General features: G+C 40.8%; 1 protein-coding gene across 5 annotated transcripts in view; it reads left to right on the top strand.

Annotated features, from left to right (window-relative positions):
* The window catches only part of KATNBL1 (katanin regulatory subunit B1 like 1), a 63,150-nt gene that overhangs the window by 2,921 nt on the left and 36,268 nt on the right, over nucleotides 1–23,961 (top strand). For 2 of the 5 annotated variants that reach the window (XM_060294521.1, XM_060294522.1), the window contains one exon: nucleotides 7,133–7,257. The exons of 2 other annotated variants lie outside the window; for them this stretch is intronic. The gene's annotated coding sequence lies outside the window, so the exon portion shown is untranslated. Of the gene's footprint in view, nucleotides 1–7,132; nucleotides 7,258–9,379; nucleotides 9,546–23,961 lie in introns of those variants that run through there. One more of the 5 variants, XM_030844231.2, reaches the window with a different exon arrangement.

Genomic DNA, 23,961 nt, shown 5'->3' with positions numbered 1-23,961 from the left:
CACTGGGATAAACTTGAATTAGAAAATAATAGAAATACTGAAATTGTAAAAATAAATGTCAAACTTCCTTTACTTTGTGGCTTTGAGCAAATATGATTTTAATTAAAGAAACTGAGAAGGCAAACCATGATTCCACAGGTCATATGAGTTGCCTTGTTTGACTTTTACAATTTGTGCCACCTGCGCAGTTTTGGTATTTGTTTTTGTAACTATCTTCCCCGCCCCTGCCACCCGACCCCCCAACCTCTTTAGGAGTCTGAGAAGCTGACTCTTTCTAATACTTCATGCCATTCTCTTCAGAGCAGTTGCATTTGGATTGAAACTTGAACAAAGAAATTTCTATTTCACACGACCAGATTTGCGAGAATGGATCCCTTTAAAGGAAAAAAAGCTTTACAGCTATGTCTTAAGTTTTTGGTCTCTGCCATTTTACAGTGTCCCTATAATAAATCTATTCGGCTATCCTCAGCCATCCAACCAGTTCCCCCAGCGTGCTCTAAAAGCTCCTAATCCTTTTGGCAGCTTAAATAAAATGGACTTCTATTGCAATCTCCATTTATTTGTGTTATTTAACTCTACTATCATTATTGCCTTCTGAAAAGGAACACCTTACTATTGCACCATTCATGATGCAGTTCATTCCATGTCAGTAATGGGGTTTTAACAAGAGGAAACTTCTTCCTCTGTTTTGTCTGTTTGCATTTTCAAACCTCTTAGTAAGATCTTAGTAAGATCCTACCTTGCTAGCTCTTGGGTATCTGCACTATTTCTATGCGGATTACAAATTTTTCAATTTCTGGTTCATGGCTCTGCAGTGTCATGAACTAATATGGTGCTGGGAAAAGATGTTGGTTAGTAATACCATTCTTCATTAGTAATTACCTTTTTTTAATTTCAGGAAGACTGTTGTGCAATTCACATTTTACCTGCAGTTCACAGGTTCCCATTATAGCACTTCCCTCCAGCACTTGCTTAGGAAGCTGGGAGGATTGCCATTCCCACAGATCCCATTGAAAGCTAAGAATGACAACTATAGCATAAGTCATAATGATATATCACTGATAGCCTAACATGTTTCTTCAAACTTGGTTACTCTGGATTCATGCTGGTGATTAATTTCAGCTGTCTTGGAGGTGGGCTAAACTGTCTCTACACCAAGGATCTGAATGACTAATCCAGGTCCTTTGTGGCATTTTTTCTTATGTGCTAATTTTAAAAAGCCTCGATTGGTTCCGTTATAAAGCATTGTTTTATAGCCTGAGTTTTTTGTAAGGAGGATTGTCCTCGCAGAATTCATATGTTGAAGCCCTAACCTGCAATGTATTTGGAGATGGGACCTCTGGGGGGTAATTAGGGTTAGATGAGGTCATGAAGGTAGGGCTCTCATACTGGGATTGGTGTCCTTATAAGAAGAGACACAAGAGAACTTGCTGTGTCACTCTGCCATGTGAGGACACAATGAGAAGGTGGCTGTCTACAGCCAGAAAGAGAGGTCTCGCCAGGAGCTGAATCAGCCAGCACCTTGATCTTGGACTCCCAGTCTCCAGAACTGTGAAAAACTAAATTTCTGTTGTTAAAGCCACCCAGTCTGTGGTATTTTGTTATGGTAGCCCAAGCAGACTAATAAAAGGATGAAGTGGGATTCAGAAGACTTGAAGGAGAACAATAAGTACCTTTTGTGTTTATTGAAGTGCTTTTGAAAGGTAGTCATCCGTTAAAACATAAAATAAATGTAGGATTGTTTAATTTGTAGAAGTTTATTACATAAGTGGAAACATATTAAACACTGTGCACTGACTTGTATTTTCACTTAATCCATCTTGGATGTCTTCCATGTCTGTCACTCAGATCTACCTCATTCTTTTTAAAGGCTACAGGGTATACATGGCATGGATGTACGATAACTTAGTTAACCAGTCCCTAATTGATGGGCATTTAGGTTGTTCCCATTTGTCACTGTTACAAAAAAAATGTTACTATGAACATCCCTGGGTAATTTGTCAGCACAGTTCTGTAGGAGAGTGGTACAATTAAGATTGCTTACCACAGAGGTTATACAGTTACAATATTAATAAGTTAAAATAGGCCCTCCAAAATGTGCTAATTTACACTTTTAAGAGTTTGTGGACTAAATTATTTTTAGTCTTATAGTGAGTTATATAGTGTTCCCCCAAAATTCACATCCACCTGGAACCTCAGGATGTGACCTTAACTGGAAATAGGAACTTTGCAGGTGTAGTTAGTTTAGATGAGGTCATATTGGATTAGAGTGGGTTCTAAATGCAATAACTGATATCCTTATCAGAGGAGAGGGCACACAGATAGATACATGGGGTAAAAGTCCATGTGACAATGGAGGCAGATTGGATTACTGCAGCTACAAGATGACGATTGCCAGAGCCACCAGAAGCTAGGAAGAGGCAAGGAAAGAAAGATTCTTGCCTAGAACCTGCAGAAAGATCATGGCCCTGCCAACACCTTGGTTTTGGTTTTCCAGCCTCTAGAACTGTGAGAGACTGTATTTCTGTTGTTTTAAGCCACCCAGTTTCTGGTACTTTGTTACTATGGTCCTAGGAAACTAATACAAGTTTCCTTCTGAAAGAGGAACTCATTCAAATGAATTAGGCTAACCAGGGTTAGCTTAAGTGGGAAATAATAGCAAATACTAAAATAATATTGCCAAGGCTGCCAAATCAAATCCTAAACTTTAAAACATTTGCACAGGGCTTCCCTGGTGGCGCAGTGGTTGAGAGTCTGCCTGCCGATGTAGGGGACGTGGGTTCGTGCCCCGATCCGGGAAGATCCCACGTGCCGCGGAGCAGCTGGGCCCGTGAGCCATGGCCGCTGAGCCTCCATGTCTGGACCTCAACAGGAGAGGCCACAACAGTGAGAGGCCTGCGTACCGCAAAAAAAACCCAAAAAAAAACAAAAAACAAAAACATTTGCACAATTTTAATTTCCTAATTGCTGTAAATTAGTAAAGTGATGTTAAAAAATTATTTATTTTATTTATTTTTGGCTGCATTGGGTCTTCATTGCTGCATGCGGGCTTTTCTGTAGATGCAGCTAGTGGTGGCTACTCTTCGTTGTGGTGCGCGGGCTTATTGCTGTGGCTTCTTGTTGCAGAGCATGGGCTTTAGGTGCACGGGCTTCGATAGTTGTGGCACACGGGTTCAGTAGTTGTGGCTCATGGGCTCTAGAGTGCAGGCTTAGTAGTTGTGGCGCATGGACTTAGTTGCTCCGTGCGCGGCATGTGGCATCTTCCCAGACCAGGGCTGGAACCCGTATCCCCTGTATTGGCAGGTGGATTCTTAACCACTGTGCCACCAGGGAAGCCCAGTAAAGTGATTTTTAAAAATTATTTTAATTAAAAAAGACATTTATTAGATAAAATGAAAAAATACAAATAAGTAAAAAAGAATTAACGAATCCTACCATGCAAAAAAGTGATAACAATAATAATTTTCGTGGACATTTTGATTTAGACTCTCCCAGATTCTTTGATTTATATTTTGACTTATTTAACATATGTTTTATAACACGCTCTTCCATGAAGGGCCATATTTTTATTTTTGTAAAAGGCAAAGGAAGAAGTCCGGCTGAATCTTTCAGTTTTCAAAAAAACTCTGATACTTCTGCCAGATGTTCAGTTTCTGTTGCTTTCATCCAGCTCTGGCCACAATCATGAGGCACCACCACGATGCCACTCACCAATTTCCGCAGTCCTCCCCAACCAGCCTACAACTGGAGCCACACCCCATTTCCCAGGACTGGAACTAGTCCTGCTACCCTTTGTAGATCAGATTATTTCTGTAGAATATGTGTGCTCTCGCCTTTAAAGGATTCAGAGTTTAGGTAAGTTTGGGCAGCACTGCTCTATCTTTCTATTTGTATTTATTTATTTATTTACTTACCTACCTACCTCGCCACGCAGCTTGCGGGATCTTAGTTCCCCCCACCAGGGGTTGAACCCAAGCACTGGGCAGTGAAAGTGTGGAGTCCTAACCACTGGACCACCAGGGAATTCCCTTTCTTTTAGAGATTCACAATTAATGTTAGTATTTTAAAGACTGAGAAATGCTACAGTAAAGAAATATTTGTTTTATCCATCAGTTACTGAACTTCTTTGGCCAAGGAAGCCTTTTTTTCTTCTCCCTTTTTCCCTCTCTTTTCAATGTATCAACATCTTGCAGAACGGGTGTTCTGAAGAACACAGCTAATTTTGGATAGCCAGTTTAGGGTCAGACTCAATTTTGTTACTGCCAGAGTACTTTGACCGTGTGTCCGGCTCCAAGAAGTGGACTTCAGTCTTAGTGATCTTCCTGTAGCTCCAGTCTCCTGAGGCTGTAGACCTCCTTTGCCCTTTCAAGCCCCCTTCCCAAGGACATTATCCTGCTTCTAATGCTTGTTGTCCCGCCCATTTCATTTCCTTCCTGCCTGCACCCTGCCCTTGAACTCCTCTCTGCTATGCCTGTTTGTTATGAGGGCCCCGGAGTATCAAACCCTCAAGCAGCTGCATGACTGGACTTGTTTTGTGAAAGGTCATAACTTTCAGATACCCTGTACTGATTACCAGGCTGTCGACACCACAGCGAGTCTGTCTCCACAGCATTGGCCCCCCTCCTGGAACTGGTCTAGTTCCAAGACTGCTTTTCCAAGGCAGTAGTCAACCAAATTGTGTTCTTCTCTATCTTAGAAAAATCACTGGACAGGTAAAGTTGGGGGTGGGGAATATTTTGCAGAGAGAGAGCCACAATCAGTGTGCTATATACTATTAAGAGTGTTTTACGTAGGTTACCCTGTTTCCCAACATCCCCTAAGAGAATAGTTATCCTCCCTCTGCAGTTAAGGTAAAGATGGTGTAGAAGGGCCCAAAGGCAGTGATCAAGGCTTCTGATAGAGATGAACCTTGCTCCAAAGTTAGTGTTCTTTCCGCTCTAACATGCTGCCCCCTACCATCTTCCAGGTGACAGTGTATGTAATTGCAGGAAATCTACTTGGGGAAGGAGAGAAACGGTCTCTTTGGCTTCACATTTGAAAATCTATAACAAATACCATCACCTGCTTTCCAGCTGTCGAAGTGCCACAGAGCTGCATCCAAAACAAACTGTTTTTAACAGGAGGATCCCCTACCATTCAACAGTCCCCCCCCAGCCCCCCACCCTCCACCTGCCAAACGAAATCTAGGAAGCTGCTGCTGCTTCCGCCACCAAGGCATCTGTACCGTGGTGGTATTTGAAACGACCATGAATCTTGCAAACGGGGAGTGAGCTTTGCTCCTTTCCACTGCTACCGCCTTATCTGAAACTTTCCCTACTGCCATCCTTTCCTTCCACAGTCTGCACAGGAAGGTGGGGAAGGGAGGAGCAGAATAAAAGCGATTGACTTCTCACTTTGACTGCCAAAGTCAGCTGGAATTTTCCAAAGGCTCTGAGGCTGAGCAGTAGATGTAGTTAGCTATGGAATGGATGAGCTATTGTGTTTTACGTCTCTTCATGCTCGGTCCTCTACCAGGCCTGGCATCAGTCTGAGGGGATGAGAATGGCATCACCACAGTAAATGCTCTGGCTTCCTGAACCTCCGGCCCAAAGGACAACATTTTCATGCCTAAGGCTCATGGGCTCCCTCCCTCCCACTAGTCATCTTGCATCCTGATGATAGATTAATCCTCCTAAAGTACTGATTTAATTCTCATTTCCCCGCTCAATGCCTATGCCTTGTTGTTTTGTGTCTTAAAGTTTCAACTGCCATTTATATTATTATATGCATTTATAGTGATTGGCATTTCAATTAATATTATATGGATTGATCTATGTAATATGATATTTATCATAAAAATGCAGTTTACAAAGTTGTAAGGATATGATCTCATTTCTTAAATGTAGGTACATTTGCATAGTAAAATGTCTGAAAAAACATATGTTCAAATGGAGACAGTGCTTGTCTGTGAGTAATAGACTTTTAATGGTTTCTAGTAGTTTTTTTCCTTCCCAAACACCTTTGCTTGATTATTCCAGATCTTCACAACCTGTCAGGTGACAGTCTTTCCTCCTGCTACTCCCCAGAGCTCTCCCCACCCCACTCAAACCGCATAGACGGCGGTCCTGGAATTTATTTTGTACTTCCCCTGTCTGTCTGGAACACCCTGCCTGTCAAAATCCTGTCCAGCTTGTCAGGCCCGACTGCAGCCTTCCTGCATGATCCCTTCCCTGACTCTCCACTCAGAAGCATACATACAACTTTGCGTGAGAGTTCTTTTCTCACATGGGTGTTTATAGTCAGGGTTATTCTACACACCATCTCTGATGTCCATACCCCTGTGAGAGGGGGAATGTAGGGCAGAAAGGCTAATTCAGCTGCCTGTTCACTCAGATGGAAGGAATATCTAAGGCAGTCAGAGGAAGCAATGAGGGAATGGCTAGAGGGGTGCACTCCCTTGGAGACTGTCCACTGTGAGGGCTGGCAGGGAACCACCTTTCTGTGAAGGGCTGGTGGTGCAGGGACAATAAAAATATGTATGGAATGCACTCTTTTTTAATCCCTTAACAACAACAAAAAAATTTTTGATTGCGCTCCACGGGGAAAAAAAATTCAACTTTATTGACTGAAAAATATCAATGAAGACAACTGACCTGCATTTCATCACTAAAATGGTATATATTTCAAAAATAGCAATATGAAGGCAAATTTCTTTATTTTCACCTTAAGTTATGTTGACATTTGGCAGTCTTATGAGAACGATGGGCCAGATCTGTAAACCCCAGAACTAGAGTCTGAAGATGAACCTGCCTGAGACTCTTGCCCTAAGAAGCTCTAGAAATGAGAACATCAAGGTTCTCCTCTGGCCTTCAGACAACCTGGGACCTTGTTTGAGCTGAGATCCTTCTGTGTTAACACAGCAGATTCCCTGAGTCCCAGGACTCTGTTACTTGTCTTACCTCATCACCCAGCCTTCCTTGAGGGTAAGAACTGTTCCTTACACTCTTCACCCTCTTCTGGTGAGGGCCCAGCACAGTGCCTTTTGTATAGTGGGTCATCGAGAAATTCCTGTTTGTGACAATGGTGATGAAGAAATAGTTGGAGAGAAAGTGACTTCACCCATGTATGTTGAATTTTATTTTCTTTAAAACAGCACACCCACTTAGTGGAAGTTATACTCCGGGAGTGTCTACGCTGCACACCACTGGAACCCAGGGCTTCTGCTCCCTTCACTCACTCACCCTGCTGGAGTCTCTCAACAGTCCCCTCTGTTGACAGGTATGGCCCCGCACAGCGGCATGTGCCTGCTTGTGCTTGGTACAATCTGAGAAGCTCGCAAAGGCATTGCTCATGCAAAACATATCCTAAAAATATTTCTCCCGGGCTTCCCTGGTGGCACGGTGGTTGAGAGTCCGCCTGCCGATGCAGGGGACACGGGTTCGTGCCCCGGTCCGGGAAGATCCCACATGCTGCGGAGCGGCTAGGCCCGTGAGCCATGGCCGCTGAGCCTGCGCGTCCGGAGCCTGTGCTCCGCAACGGGAGAGGCCACAACAGTGAGAAGCCCGCGTACCGCAAAAAAAAAAAAATTTCTCCCATCAATCTAAAGTAGTGCCTGAAATTTTCACCATTACTTAATTTTTTTGTATTAAGTAAGGACCTTGTTACTAGAGGGGAAAAATACATTGTTATTACTACCTAATGATATTTTAGCTCTGATTAGTTTATCTGCCAGGCCTCCCATTGCTCTGAACTCCCACAGCCTCTAGGATATACCTTTTATCATTGCATTCACCACAATGTATTGGAATGATCTCTTTCCCTGTTTGTCCAAGCCACTGTGAGCTTCCGCAGGCTATCTCCTGGTACAATGTCAGCCTGGCACATGATGGGCCCGCAAAAATATCGTTAAACCCAACTTAGGTAGCCCTGGGGAGTTCTGAACAGAGTGCCTAAAGCAGTGAGTCCAGGGATGTGGAGTCTTGCAGTGAGCAACAGTTACACCAAATGCACTACTTGATAGGCTTCTGCAAGGGATGAGAGGCCCACCAGAGACAAACTTGCCCCTGTCACAATTTGGTTAATGTTGACCAGTAGCTTACCTGTGAAGATGGGTAGACTCTGTCTCCACTAAGATGAAGAGAATTATCCTCAGTAATTAAAAGCATGTCAGGGACAGATCCAACCCTAACCTCATCCTCTAGTGTTCACCATCCCAAAGAAACTGAGCCTGCTTCCTGGGGACAGGGTCCACATCATGCATATTTCTTGTGGTTTTTTTGGGTTTTTTTTTGCAGTATGCGGGCCTCTCACTGTTGTGGCCTCTCCTGTTGCGGAGCACAGGCTCCGGACGCGCAGGCTCAGCGGCCATGGCTCACGTGCCCAGCCGCTCCGCGGCATGTGGGATCTTCCCGGACTGGGGCTTGAACCCGTGTCCCCTGCATTGGCAGGCGGACTCCCAACCACTGCGCCACCAGGGAAGCCCTCTTGTGTTCTTAACAGTCCAGAACAGAGTCTGGCAAATATCAGGAACTAACAAATAAGAGCTAACAATTATATAGTGCTTACCATGTGCCAGATACATTCCTCTAAGAATTTTATATGTGTTAACTCATGTAATCCTCATAACGATGAGGCAGATACCATTAACATCCCCATTTTACACGTGGGGAAACCAAAGCTCATGGGAGTTTATATGACTTCCCTGAGGTCGCAGAGCTCCAGTCTACCCTTTTAAATATTTTGCCTTAGTGCTCTTAAATAGGAGTGAATGAATAAGTCTCTCCCTGCACCATATTTTTTAAAAATAAATTTATTTATTTATTTGGCTGTGTTGGGGCTTCGTTGCAGCGCAGGGCTCTTCTCTCTAGTTGCAGTGCCCGGGATTCTCATTGCGGTGGCTTCTCTTGTTGTGGAGCACGGGCTCTAGGTGAGTGGGCTTCAGTAGTTGTGGCACACAGGCTCAGTAGTTGTGGCTCGCGGGCTCTAGAGCGCAGGCTCAGTAGTTATGGTGCATGGGCTTAGTTGCTCCGCGGCATGTGGGATCTTCCTAGACCAGGGGTCAAACCCGTGTCCCCTGCCTTGGCAGGCAGATTCCTAACCACTGCGCCACCAGGGAAGTCCCATCCCTGCACCATATTTTTATAGCAGATTATAGCAGATATAGCACCTCCTGGTGCAACACTTAAAGCACGGTTTCACCCACTAGACTGTGACTAGCGCAGGGTTATTCTTTGACTCTTATCCACCCTCAGTTCCCCGAGCGGTATTACTTGCCCCATCGTAGCAGGACTTCCATACGTACCTGTGTCCGCCAGGGGGCACTGTGTCCGCACCACCTCCTCCTCCCGCTCCCTGCGCCCCTGCGCAACCTGAGAGGGGCGGAGGCAGCGTTGGGCGGAGCCTCCGAGACGCCCTAGTAGGAGCTATCCCGGCGGGCCGCGCGTGCGGCCGCGTTTGAATGGCTCAGAGTGGGCTCGGCCGGAGACCTGAGGGATAGTCTGGGCTGCCGGGGCGCAGTCGGTCAGCGCCTGGGCTAGGCGGAGGCGCCGCGGTACCATGAGGCGCCGGTAAGTGACAACCGGGCCTGCGCCATCCTCGCGCCGGCGGTTGCCCTGCGGGGGCCAGGCTTCTCCTCGGGCCTGACCGCGCCCTGGGCCCACCTGCAGGCCCCGCGGCGGCCTTTGCTCGGCCCGGCCCGCGCAGGGCTGCAGGGGTCAGGGGTCGGGAGTCGGGGCGGCGGGGCCGCGGTCTCCCGTGGAGCTCCCTACCCGGCCGCGGCGAGGAGGGTCGGGGCGGCGGGCGCAGGAGCCCGCCCGGGTGGGCGCGAGGGGTCCGGGCCGGGAGAGGCGTGGACGGAACCTGCTGTCACTTATTTATTTGCGGATGGAGCCGACTTGTGCATCCCAGTGAGCGGGGAAGGACGCCGGCGTCTGAGGCGCTCTGTTTGAGGTCAGGTTTTCCCGAGAGCCGCCTAGGCCCGGCTGTGGTATTTCCTTATTTTCTGTCGGGTCCTTGCTTCCCTGACACATAACCTTTTGTTCAGCAGGACAAAAACTTGACATAACTGCATAAGAATTGCTGATTGCAACTTTAAAAACCTCATTGTATTTTCTGAAAAGTTGTTCTGTAACAGTACCTAGGCTTTTCCCAAGGTCTTAAATGGGCTTAAATATGGAGAAAACAAAGAGTTGATTTGTTTCCTTGTGGCTTGTAAAATTCCTTGAAAACAGAGGTTTCTATGTCAGTTTCTTTGAGATTAAAAAAAAAAAGAGAGAGACTAAGAATTTAGGTCTGTAATAATCACCAGTTAAGCACTGGCAAAGATTATGAGAAACTAGTCCACCTAATCGCTTAAATTTGTGTAGTTTGTCCTGTTGTGTTGTTTTTTAAACCAGCTTCAGACTTGAATCAGAACTTTATACGTTGAGGCTTTTACTTGGCTAATAACTAGCGTTGTAATCATAACATTGGTTAATATTTATTTTGTGCTTTCTATATGCCAAGCACTCTTTTGAGAGCTTTGCTTTGGGACAGATACTATTATTATCCCCATTTTGACAAAGAGGAAACTGAGGCACAGAGACGTTAAGTAACTTGTACACGGTTACACAGCTAGTATAGTTGGGACCCAAGCAGGCTGGCTCCATGCTTTTAGCTATGCTGCTCTACTGCCTCATTTATATGTTGCTCTTTTTAGTTTACAAAGCAGTTTCATTTTATTTACTTCTCTCAACTGGGGAGATAATATACGTGTGAGGTGCGTTTGTGTACATGCACACAGTACTAAATCGAGTTCTCTGCTCTTGTGGACGTAACTTTTGTGCATTGAGCAGCAAAATCCATTGGCTATTTTAAGATAAATAGAATTTATAAAGTTCATGTTTGTATTGTAGGTTATAGTTTTAATCCCTTTGTGTCATTTCCTAAAAGTGTAGAGAACAGTTTGAAACCTATGTAATTCCTTAAAATATACCATTATATATTAATGATTCTTTCTGAAAACTTACTGAGTGGTTACTCTGTACTTGGAATGATTAACTTAACTAATAACTCCATGACAAGAAATAGGATTCAAAAGCAATTAAGAAATCAGTTTACACTTATTTACAGCCGAGCATTTAAATTTTTAATTTCATTCATCAGTTATCAAGCAATGTTAGGCCCAATTGGTTATACAAAAGAAATGTGCTGGGGCAACAAACCTGAGGAAAGTTAGTTTAGTTTGGGATATAAAATTAACAACAATCACCACCGCCACCACCAAAAAAAAAAAAAAGAAAGAAAGATATATGAGATATTCTTTATTAGTGCAGTGGGTGTATGATGAATTGAACTGAATAGATCAGTAATGCTTCTGCAAAGAAGCCAAACTGAAGCATGGATGTAGGGCATTGAATAGAAGTGTGAATGGGGAATTTTAGTGAGGAAACAGTGTGTTCAGAGACTTGAAATTGGGAATGAAAATGATTTTTCTAGGGAACAGTAAGTCTGGTCTATTTGGAAAGTTCCTGTTGAGAAAAATAAGATTATGGCAGACTATGAGGAGTGTTATATAAGACATATGTCAAAGAAGTTTAGGTTTGACATATATATAAAAAGAGATATGATTTTAGAAGTTTAAAAACTTTTAAATCGGTGATTCTCAGCTGCTGGCAGTTTTGCCCCTCAGGGGACATTTGGCAGTGTCACGCCTTGCGGGGTGGGGTGCTATTGGCATCTAGTGGATAGAGGCCAGGAATGCTGCTAAACATCCTGCAACGGGTCAGCCCCTCCATGAGAAATAATTACCCCAAATGTCAGTGGTGATGAGGTTGAGAAATCCTCTTTTAAGTTGTTTGCTTATATGGCCAGCCTCTGTTTCCATGTGCTGTAGACAAATATGAATGATGAATTTTCAGAGCATGAGTACAAGCAATATTAAAGTTAAGGAGAAGCTGCCTCAGAGACCTCAAGAAGGCAGCTATTGTTGGAGTCCTGGGGGAAAGAAGCTATAAGGAATTAGGATAGGAGCACTGAGAGTGAACAAGTAGTGGTAAAAATGAGACAACTATTTAAATAATATTTTTTCCAAGTTTGAAAATAATGCATGTTCATTGTAGGAAATTTAGGAAATGTAGAGAAAGTGTAAAAAGAGCAAAAGCCGCTTATAAAATCCCCCAAGCAGAAAGAACAACTGTTAACATTTTCATGTGGTGTTTCCTTTCAAATCTTTTTCTATGTTGATACCTATTTTCCTTCATAAGACTAGGATTATACATTTTTCTCCTTGTGGGTTTGGTTTTTTTTGGTTTTTGTTATTTTGACTCAGCATATCATGAGTATTTCCCATTCTTAGAAAAATGTTCTTTTTCATGGTCAGTCTTCTTTGTTTTTTGTGTGTGTTCTTTTCAAGTTGGGGATTTTGCTTTGTATTCAAAAGACACATTTTGGAGGAAGAAATATTAGAACATGATGACTGATTAAATATAGGAAACAATAGGGGTAAAAGTGTATGGTATCTCCAAGGTTTTAAATCTAGGAAGCTAAAATAATGGTGCAGCTATTGAAATAAATTGGGATTCTCATAATACTTTTCATCTTAGGTATGGAAACTGCTGTTTACAGAGATACATAATGAGATTTTAATGAGGATCCTTGATGCCTATCAGCTTACATTTTTCCTAAAACCTCTATAATAATCTTCCTTTTCTTTTCTTTCTTTTTTTTTTTTTTAACTTTTTGTTTTTTGTACTAAGCTTATTTTTCAGTTATTTCTTTGCAAGTCTTCCCCTTCTTGGAAAGGTTTTTTGAAATATGTTTTCTATTAGGGTACTAAGTAAGGCTCAAGTTTGTTGGTCATGAATCTTTACTTTGAAAGATTAAATGACTAGTTCGAGTTTTTAAAATGTATAGATTGCTAAAGTTTATAAGCAAGAGGTGAGTATAACTCTTCCAGAGGAGGAGGAATTATCTTTAAAAATGCTTGCCCACTATGGGATGCATCATTACATCACATCAGTCTATATTACATTGCTATTTTATCAATCATTATACTTGTTGATCTCTATCAGTTAATTTGGTGCTTTGTGGAAAATGTATTTAGGAAAGTAAATTTTAAAAAACCTTAAAGCTAATACAAATGGTACTTTTACTGGGACTATACGCTTTTCAAATTGGATAGGATATAATTTGACTTTTTTTTTCTACTGACTGTTTTAGTACTTCATGTTCATCCCCCACCCCCGGTATCTTCTCACTAATAGCTAATATCCATTAACTTTGGAGAAGTTTTGTAATTTCTTTGTTCTTGGGACATGATGAGGGTAGAGATGGGAGGAAAGGGTCTTCTGAAAGTTCCCCCCAGTTTGCCTCCCCTATAATCACCTGTCTCTCCTTCAGTTTTACACACTGCCTAAAATACCTGAACAAGTCACTCAGGAACCTACCACCTATGTATGAATCATGAATACCCATTCTGGCATCTCTTCTAACTAGTGTAATCTTAAAACAGGCAGCCTGGTTATATGGGAAAGGCTGTAACACTGGAAGTTACAGTTCTAAGCCTGGTTCTCCTATTAGTGGCTGAGTGTTCTTGGGCAAATGCCTTAATCTTATCTGTAAATTGAAATTATCTCCAAGGTCCTTTCCAAATCTTAAGAGTCTGTGAATCTGTGAAGTATTTGCTTTTGTAATTACCATGGGGAGACTATTAGTCTTTTACATTTCAGCATGAATTAATCATAGATCATAAATGATTTCTTCCAAAGGCATTTGTAAAAGCTACTCCCATATCATAAGACTGGGGGAGGAATTTTAGAATGGAATTTAAATGGCACTAGAATACAAGCTCCAGGAAGGCAGGGAACTTTGTTTTGTTCACTTCTGTTTTCCCAGTGCCTAGAGTGGTAATTAGTATATAACATGTGTTAATATTTGTTGAATTAGTGAAGGAATGGGTTGTTTTTGAGGAAAGACAAGCTTGTTGGAGTACTGTACAGATCCTCTGAGTACCTTGAAAGAACTCAGAATACAAATCAACCAGATTACAACCCAATCATTCCTACAATATAAAAATACCTCCTAGTTGTTGTAAAGCATCCATTGTTCACTTGGCTGCTTTCAGAACTATTAAGTAATGACTGCCCTGACTGCCCTTCATGCTCACAGAGTGCAGTTTTGTCCATCACCAGATCTTACTTTAGTGCCAGCCTGATTTTTCAATGTGCCTTTTACTCTTATTTGCAAAAATCTATGCTCTGCCTATTCCCTATACCACTTAATATTATCATTAATAGTATGTTTAGTGTTATTGCAATAATAAATTATATATATCGATTAAAAATTGTCTTTCATCTGTGGAGGATTCATGGCACAGCAGTTAGAAACTAGTACTCTTAGCCTTCCTATTCCAGTCATCCTAATTCTACAACTGCCATATAAAATAATCTTCAGGAATATTTTTAATCATATGATATACAAAGCTTCTAAGTAAGCCTGTTTTGTCTACAAACTAAAGTCCAAGATTCCGGACCTGGCATTCAGTGATTCTGCATTTTAGCCAGTCTGCCTTTTTAGTCTATCCTAGTCTTTCCCCTGCAGTGACCTGGACTGTAACTTTTTTTTTTTTTTTTTTTTGCCGTGCCATGCGGTTTGCAGGATCTTAGTTCCTCAGGGGGGAATCTGGGCCCTTGGCAGTGAAAGCCCAGAGTCCTAACCACTGGACCACCAGGGAATTCCCTGGACTCTAACTATTTAATTATTGAATAGTTGTTGTAGATAATAATGAAACAAAAAACACAATTATTCTTACCTAGAAAGTATGTTTTCAGATAAGGAGAGGCTGACAGACTGTTTCTCAAGAAGCCTTGTATTGGCTGGCATTGATTATTTGGCTGAATTATTAATTTACTGAAAAATAACATCAAGGAACAAGAATCCTTAAAACTCTACATAAACAATTTTTTCTCTCCTTGTTGGCAGATGTATCTGGAAATTAAGTATATGTATAGTATATATATTTAGTGGTATTAGTTGACTACTTAGTGAGACTGACTATATAATTCTGTGCCCACAGCATTGTTTGGATGGTTTATCAGTCTGGATGGGCTCGGTTATTTTGCAGTAACAAATAACCACCATATCTTAGTGGCTTAAAATAACAAAGGATTATTTCTTCTCAATTCATATTACATGTGAGTTGTCTGGGGGCTCTACTGTGTGTTGTCCTTGCTCAGGAGTACTGAGCAAGTCATATGACCATGCCTAACTTCAAGATGATGGGCAAGTATAAACCTATCATGTATCTGAAAGGAGAACTGGAATATCATGGCACAGTTTTAATGTTTACCACAGTTGGGGCACCCATTGACTTTTTTTTTTTTTTTTTTTAAAGTTAGAGAGGAAAGGTTGCTTTATTCAGGAGGCCTGCAGCCTGGAGAGAAGGTGGACTCATGTCCAAAAACCAACTCCCCCTTTGACGTTTTTGAATGTATTGTTACTCTTCTCTCCTGTCTGACCGTTATCTTTCATGGTTGACATAATATTTCTTTAGATATGTTCCTTCATTTATCAGCTCTTCATTAAGTATCCCCTATATGTCAGGTACTATCCTAGATACAATGAATGTGGTTCCTGGTCTCATGGAGTTCACAGTCTAGTGGGAGGACATGGAAAATAAGCAAATAAGCAAGTTAATTTCAGGCAGTGATAAGTGCTATGGAGGGGAAAAATAAGGTACTGCTATAGAGAATGGTTGGTGGTGAGGGTAGGGTTATCCTTGATCGGGTGGTCAGGGAAATCGGGGGTGGGTGACATTTGAGCTGGGAAGCAGCAGCCCTGAGGGTATATGGGAGAAATATTTTAAGCAGAAGGAATGCCACAAAATGGAAATGAGCTCAACATGTTTAAAGACAGAAGACCAGTATGGCTGGAGCATTTAGGAGAAACTGATACTATAGTCCAAGGGAGAGATGATGGTAGTTTGCTCTAGGATGGTGGTAATATATTCCCAAACTATATTCTAGTTTGGGAATATATTATAAAGGCATAATCAATTTATTGGATATAGGGAGTTTAGGAAAAGAGAAATCGAGGGTGAATCCTCTGTTTTGGACTTGAGCAACTGGGAAGATGATGGTTCCATTTACTGAGTTAGGAACAGTTAGGAGGAGCAGCTTTGAGAGGGTGGATATTAAGGGTTCTATTTTCAGTATATTAAGTTCAAGAATGATGACTCTTCGACACCCGAGTGGAACTGACTTGTAGGAAGTTGGAGATACAACTCCAGAGTTTAGAGGAAACATTGAGACAAATGATTTTTTTTATTAATGAGGCTAATATGTTAAATTTGGTTACAGTTAAGTCTTAGACCTGGAAGTCATTATATCTCCTTAAAGCAGTATGCAATTCCTCTGGAGAAGGGAGTATTCCCTAAGAGAAGGGGGCGTTTTCAAACTTCAGTATGGTCTGATTTCAGCCCAGGATAATGGTGGTAACAAACCTTGTAACTGATGGGATGTACGATAATCCTCACAAGCATTCTAGTGTAAGAAGCATTAAGAACCATTGCTATAAAAGGATGCTAGCATCATCTTCTGTTGATTTCTTCATTTGATTCTCAAAGGACAATCTACCCTAATATTTAGGGTCTTAGGGTATACTTCACTCTACTGATTTCAAAATTAGGAACATGAGGCTTCCCTGGTGGCGCAGTGGTTGAGAGTCCGCCTGCTGATGCAGGGGACACGGGTTCGTGCCCCAGTCTGGGAGGATCCCACGTGCCGCGGAGCGGCTGGGCCCGTGAGCCATGGCCGCTGAGCCTGCGCATCCGGATCCTGTGCTCCGCAACAGGAGGGGCCACAACAGTGAGAGGCCCGCGTACCGCAAAAAAAAAAAAAAAAAAAAAATGTAAAAATTAGGAACATGTATTACAGCAGACTGGTAATCCTAGTCCAAATCATGAAGATAGGTTGTTAAAATTATTTTATATCAGCTTGTCTTTTTTGAGTGTTATGTATCTTATTGGCATATCCTTTCACATATATAGAGTCTGTCTATCTTGAAAGCATCAGGAATAACTTTAGAAGCTAAACAAGGGGTCAAAAAGGATCCTTAAGATGATGTTGTTTTATATATATGTATATATATTTACATTTCTGAGTTTAAGAAGACAATTGGAAAGGATTAGAGTGGTTTTTCCTCCCTGTGAATATTTCCAGAAAAATAATGGAATGTTGTAACAGGGAGAGTAAGAGATATTCATCAGAACATGCTAAAATAATTATCTACGTGGCTTAAGAAACCCTAAGTCTTCCCAAAGATTCAGGTGTTTATATAGTCATAAGAAAAGAAATATATAATACATTTTAATTTAGTTAAAACATAATTAGAAGTTTGGGATTAACTCCTAATATATATACACACTACTATGTATAAAATAGATAAACAGCAAGGACCTACTGTATAGCACAGGGAACTATATTCAGTCTCTTATAATGACCTATAATGGAAGAGAATATATATGCGATATAACTGAATCACTTTGCTGTACACCTGAAACTAACACAACATTGTAAAATAACTATACTTCAATTTTTAAAAAATGGTTAAAAATGAAACATAATATTTGCATTTGATACAAAATTCAAAAAGTCCAAAAGGGAAGTCTCCCTTTCACCCCATCCCCCAGCCACACATATCCTCTCTCTAGAAATGACTTTTCTCCCCAGTTTCTTGTGTATCCTTCCAAAGATACTCAGTGAATATATAAGCAATCGCTCACGTACACTTTATTTTTCACTTAAGTAATAGCATACTGTTCTGTACCTTATCTCCCCGCCACCCGCCAACTTTTCAGTAAAAGGCATAAAGTCACTAAAAAAATTAAGTCTGTATGTCCAAAACTATTGATAAAGGTGACGATAAACAAACACCTAGTTATCAGAATTTAGCTAACTTTGTTTTCCCATTATTAATCTCAGTTCCTTAATGTAGAATACTCAGTGGACTTAATTATTACAACTGAGGAGTAGGGACTTGCCTGGTGGTGCCGTGGTTAAGAATCCGCCTGCCAGTGCAGGAGACACAGGTTCAAGCCCTGGTCCAGGAAGATCTCACATGCCGCAGAGCAACTAAGCCCGTGCACCACAACTACTGAGCCTGTGCTGTAGAGCCCGCGAGCCACAACTGCTGAAGCCTGCGCTCCTAGAGCCCGTGGTCCACAGCAAGAGAAGCCACTGCAATGAGAAGCCCATGCACCACGCCCTCACTCGCCGCAACTAGAGATAGCCTGTGCACAGCAGCAAAGACCCAATGCAGCCAAAACAAAATATAAATAAATAAATAAATTTATTAAAAGAAAACAAACTGAGGAGTAGGTGGTGGGAATGGTAATTCCCACTTAGTATCAATTTTGTAATTTTTATTTCAGGGTGACTTAGTCATAAGAGAGTTGGAATTCAGTTTGGTCTAATTGATTGAAATGATGTATCATCATGTTGTACCCACTGAATTGCCAGAAATCTGTATTTTCACGCTTGACCCACCTTCCTGAATTTGACATTATCTCTCAAACCAGCCTTCCATGGGAAACTGAATTAAGAGAAGGTGATGTGTTGAATCATTTAGCAAATAAAAAAGCCCTTGGGGTTTACTCCAGGTACTAGGGGTTTGAGTTGTTAAGAACATGGAATCAGAATGATGGTACTTAAGTTTTATGATTTGACTGTTTAATGATATTGGGCCCTGATAACTTGGTAAATTGATTTCCTCAATAGGAATAAACCTAGAAATGTACTAGAAAATCTGGGTAACTTGATGGGGCAGTCTTTCCCTGGACAGTGCATGAATAAGCACCGGCTGTATTTGTTTCTGTGCTTCTCTTTTTCTTCTCCGTAATTGTTCACCTCCTCTCCCCCTGTCCCCAATCCATACCCCATCTAATTGACACGTTATTTCAAAATGTTAACCTTCAATCAGATTAGAATCTAGAAGGGATTAAAAGGCTCCAAACAAAATGAAACAAGTCAACACAATGTATCATTACTCTGACAGTGTAATAGTTTCTCATATAGTTTATGAAAAGCACAGTTAACATGCCATTCACTTCGTCACTTTGAGTAGTACAAGTGTCTGCTGCCTTTGGAAACCGCACCCCACCCACCCACCCAAATATGCTAGATAAATCAGTGTCACAGTTAGGGGATCATGTAATCTGTTTTTGAAACTGGCTTGACATTAAAGTATGTTGTTTTAGTTCTTACGTGTGATAAGTTATATCTGCTTTACACTGGGTCACATAGTCTGTTCAGTGCACCATTTGTGTTGAACGCCCTGTTGGAATAGTTATGAGAATACATTTTACATGTTGATTAAAATTTAGTTAAACACTCATTGAGAGTCACTGGGTGAGTCCTACTGGCCTAAAAGCTATTGTTACTCTGTAAAATGACTCTCTAAATAGCTTTGCTTAAAACCATTCTATTTCATATTTTAACTCAAAGAGCAATTTTTCCCCATAAGCTCTTAGATAAATCATATCACTATGCTTAATGTATTATAATTGTTTGTGTTTCTCCCACTGTAAATCTTGTGGTGATGGTGAGAATTTTACAGTAGGAAAGTTTGGGAAGTTTACAGTTATAAGCAGGAATGAAGCAGAAAACTCCTAGTTACTATGATGTAGTTGTATGTAATACCAAGAATTCTTCTACCTAAAGTGATTCAAGTCATGAATTTTACAATTTTGTGTTGCTTTACATAACTTAGGAATTTATGTGTTTCGAGGCTTAAGAAACTTTCTTATTACGGTGTTGTCCTCTTATGTTTGAAAAAGAAAGTTAATTCTTCTATTTAAAATGTGAATTTTTTTACTGTAGAAAATTGATACAGAAAAATAAGCCAAAGAAAATGGTTCAACCTTAATACTGTAGAAAAATAAATAGGAAAAAAAAAGGATTCAACTATAATAGCACTCTTTAGAAAGAACTTTTATCCTTTCAGTCTTTTTTCTTTTCCTGTGCTATGTGTGCACATATACAGAAACATATAACAAATTTAGGAACTGGTATTAAAATTTGCTGACACCACAAAACATGTTTCTCACACCAAAGGCAATTTTCTTCACTAGTGATGTTTATGTGTAACTTAATAAGAGCTAACATTTACAGTGATTAACCATGTGCTAGACATTGTGGTGGGTGGATTATTTTATTTAATCCTCACAACTCTACTCTGAAAATAGGAGGTTAAGTAACTTGCCTAATATCACATAACTAGTAAATGGTTAAAGCAGGACTGAAACCCAGGAAGTCTGACTCCAAGACTTGTGTTTGCCCCTTACCACATACCACCTAGTCCTTTCAGTTTAATCAGATAAGAAAAATACAACTTATATTAAATATTTCAAAAGCAAACTAAAAATACATACAAAATCCTAAAGATGCCACCAGAAAACTACTAGAGCTAATCAATGAATTTGGTAAAGTTGCAGGATACAAAATTAATGCACAGAAATCTCTTGCATTCCTATACACTAATGATGAAAAATATGAAAGAGAAATTAAGGAAACACTCCCATTTACCATTGCAACACAAAGAATAAAATACCTAGGAATAGGGAGACAAAAGACCTGTATGCAGAAAACTGTAAGACACTGATGAAACAAATTAAAGATGATACCAACAGATGGAGAGATACCATGTTCTTGGATTGGAAGAATCAATATCGTGAAAATGACTATACTACTCACAGCAATCTACAGATTCAATGTGATCCCTATTAAATTACCAATGGCATTTTTTATAGAACTAGAGCAAAATATCTTAAAATTTACATGGAGACACACAAGACCCCGAATAGCCAAAGCAGTCTTGAGGGAAAAAAACGGAGCTGGAGGAATCAGGCTCCCTGACTTCAGACTATACTACAAAGCTACAGTAATCAAGACAATATGGTACTGGCACAAAAACAGAAACCGATCAATGGAACAAGATAGAAAGCCCAGAGATAAACCCACACACCTATGGTCAACTAATCTATGACAAAGGAGGCAAGGATATACAGTGGAGAAAAGACAGTCTCTTCAATAAGTGGTGCTGGGAAAACTGGACAGCTACATGTAAAAGAATGAAATTAGAACACTCCCTAAAACCATACAAAAATAAACTCAAAATGGGTTAGAGACCTAAATGTAAGACCAGACACTATAAAACTCTTAGAGGAAAACATAGGAAGAACACTCTTTGACATAAATCACAGCAGGAAATTTTTTGATCCACCTCCTAGAGTAATGGAAATAAAAACAAAAATAAACAAATGGGACCTAATGAAACTTCAAAGCTTTTGCACAGCAAAGGAAACCATAAACAAGACAAAAAGACAACCTTCAGAATGGGAGAAAATATTTGCAAATGAATCAACGGACAAAGTATTAATCTTCAAAATATATAAACAGCTCATGCAGCTCAATATTAAAGTAACAAACAACCCAATCCAAAAATAGGTAGAAGACCTAAATCGACATTTCTCCAAAGAGGACATACAGATGGCCAAGAAGCACATGAAAAGCTGCTCACCATCACTAATTATTAGAGAAATGCAAATCAAAACTACAATGAGGTATCACCTCACACCAGTTAGAATGGGCATCATCAGAAAATCTACAAACAACAAATACTGGAGAGGGTGTGGAGAAAAGGGAACCCTCTTGCACTGTTGGTGGGAATGTAAATTGATACGGCCATTATGGAGAACAGTATGGAGGTTCCTTAAAAAACTAAAAACAGAATTACCATATGATCCAGCAATCCCACTACTGGGCGTATACCCAAAGAAAACCATAAATCAAAAAGACACATGCGGGCTTCCCTGGTGGCGCAGTGGTTGAGAGTCCGCCTGCCGATGCAGGGGACACGGGTTCGTGCCCCAGTCCGGGAAGATCCCACATGCCGCGGAGCGGCTGGGCCCGTGAGCCATGGCCACTGAGCCTGCGCGTCCGGAGCCTGTGCTCCGCAACGGGAGAGGCCACAACAGTGAGAGGCCCGCGTACCGCAAAAAAAAAAAAAAAAAAAAAAAGACACATGCACCCCAATGTTCATTGCAGCACTATTTACAGTAGCCAGGTCATGGAAGCAACCTAAATGCCCAATGACAGACGAATGGATAAAGAAGATGTGGTACGTATATACAATGGAATATTACTCAGCCATAAAAAGGAACGAAATTGGGTCATTTGTTTAGAAGTGGATGGATCTAGAGACTGTCATACAGAGTGAAGTAAGTCAGAAAGAGAAAAACAAATATCGTATATTAACGCATATTTGTGGAACCTAGAAAAATGATACAGTTGAACTGGTTTGCAGGGCAGAAACTGAGACACAGATGTAGAGAACAAACATATGGACACCAAGGGAGGAAAGCGGCGGGGGGGGGGGCGGTGGTGTGATGATTTGGGAGATTGGGATTGACCTGTATACCCTGATGTGTATAAAATGGATGACTAATAAGAACCTGCTGTGTAAAAAAAAAAATAAAATTCAAATATTCAAAAATAAAATAGAGAAAGAGGTTAACACTTCCCAATTAATTTTATAAAATCAGCAGAAAGTAATGCCAAAAATCTGACAAAGCCATTAAAAAAAAAAAGAAAGGTAGTGACTTACAAGGAAGGTAAGCAGAGTACAGAATTCATGTTTGGCAGTTTTACAATCAAAATGCCAAAATTCAAAATCAGCTCAGCAAATAAAGACCATGTGCATTTGGAAAAGTTTACAGTCTCTCTGTGGTAGAGTGATAAAGTGGTATGAAAATAATAATACCTACTTCACTGATTTGGAATTAAATGAGTAAACACGTGTGAAGGACTTAAGAGTTCCAGACATTTAGTAAACACTCAAGAAATGTTAGCCGTTAAAATTACCTAAGATCCCATAGCTAGATGGTGACAGAGTAGGGAATTCAACCTGTCTTACTGAGAACAAGGAAGAGGGTAGGTGTCATGCTACCCCGGGATATGTAAATAGCACGTGTGTGCTCTAACTCCCCAATAAGCAGAAGGAAATGTCAGAATATTGTAAATTGTAAAGTCCTATGAACATACAGTATGATACTCTAAAATACATGTGTAAAAATGTGATGCATCATCTTTATAATTAAATGTTGCTGTTTAAAAAAAAGCAAACTAAAACATGGTATTGTTTATTGTCAAATTTTCAAAGGGAAAAATTGATAATACAGAATCTTCTGTTATCTGGAGTGCTGATAGTGTTCATTCTCTACCTCTTTTGGCAGGAGTCTGAATCTAGAGGATCTAGAGGGTAGCTGTCCATTTCTGCCCCATTTGCCAAGCTTACGTAGTTACCCAGTGTAGAAAATATAAAAATTTAAAATAGGAGTTTAAAAACATTGTTTCTATGAAAACTAATTGGAATAGTTTGGATAGACTGGATGAAGGCAGGTGACTCAAAAACTTGCTATCAAATGCAGTGTAGGTTAGAAAGCTGAAGGTAAGTGAAGAAAATCGAACAGCTTAGGATTTTGCACTGATAATGCTTTGTGAGTATCATTGAGTTCTTGAGCCACTTTAAAGAAATCCAAAGTAGAAATCATAGATGATGCTTATGCATTATTTTTAGATTTTAAATTAAAATGTTTAAGGTGTATGTGTACATCTGTCACTTTTTTTCATGAACCCTCATTTTAAGTGATTTTTTAAATCATTTTAAAAATAAATTTATTTATTTATATTTATTTTTGGCTGCGTTGGGTCTTTGCTGCTGTGCGCAGGCTTTCTCTAGTTGCGGTGAGCGGGGACTGTTGTTTGTTGTGGTACGCGGACTTCTCATTGCTGTGCCTTCTCTTGTCGTGGAGCACGGGCTCTAGCTGTGCGGGCTTCAGTAGTTGTGGCACGTGGGCTCAGTAGTCGTGGCTTGCAGGCTCTAGAGCGCAGGCTCAGTAGTTGTGGCTCACGGGCTTAGTTGCTCCGTGGCATGTGGGATCTACCTGGA

The sequence above is a fragment of the Globicephala melas genome, chromosome 2 (genome assembly GCF_963455315.2).
Source record: "Globicephala melas chromosome 2, mGloMel1.2, whole genome shotgun sequence".
Taxonomy (NCBI): Eukaryota; Metazoa; Chordata; class Mammalia; order Artiodactyla; family Delphinidae; genus Globicephala; species Globicephala melas.
This window is presented reverse-complemented; position numbering and strand designations above follow the sequence as displayed.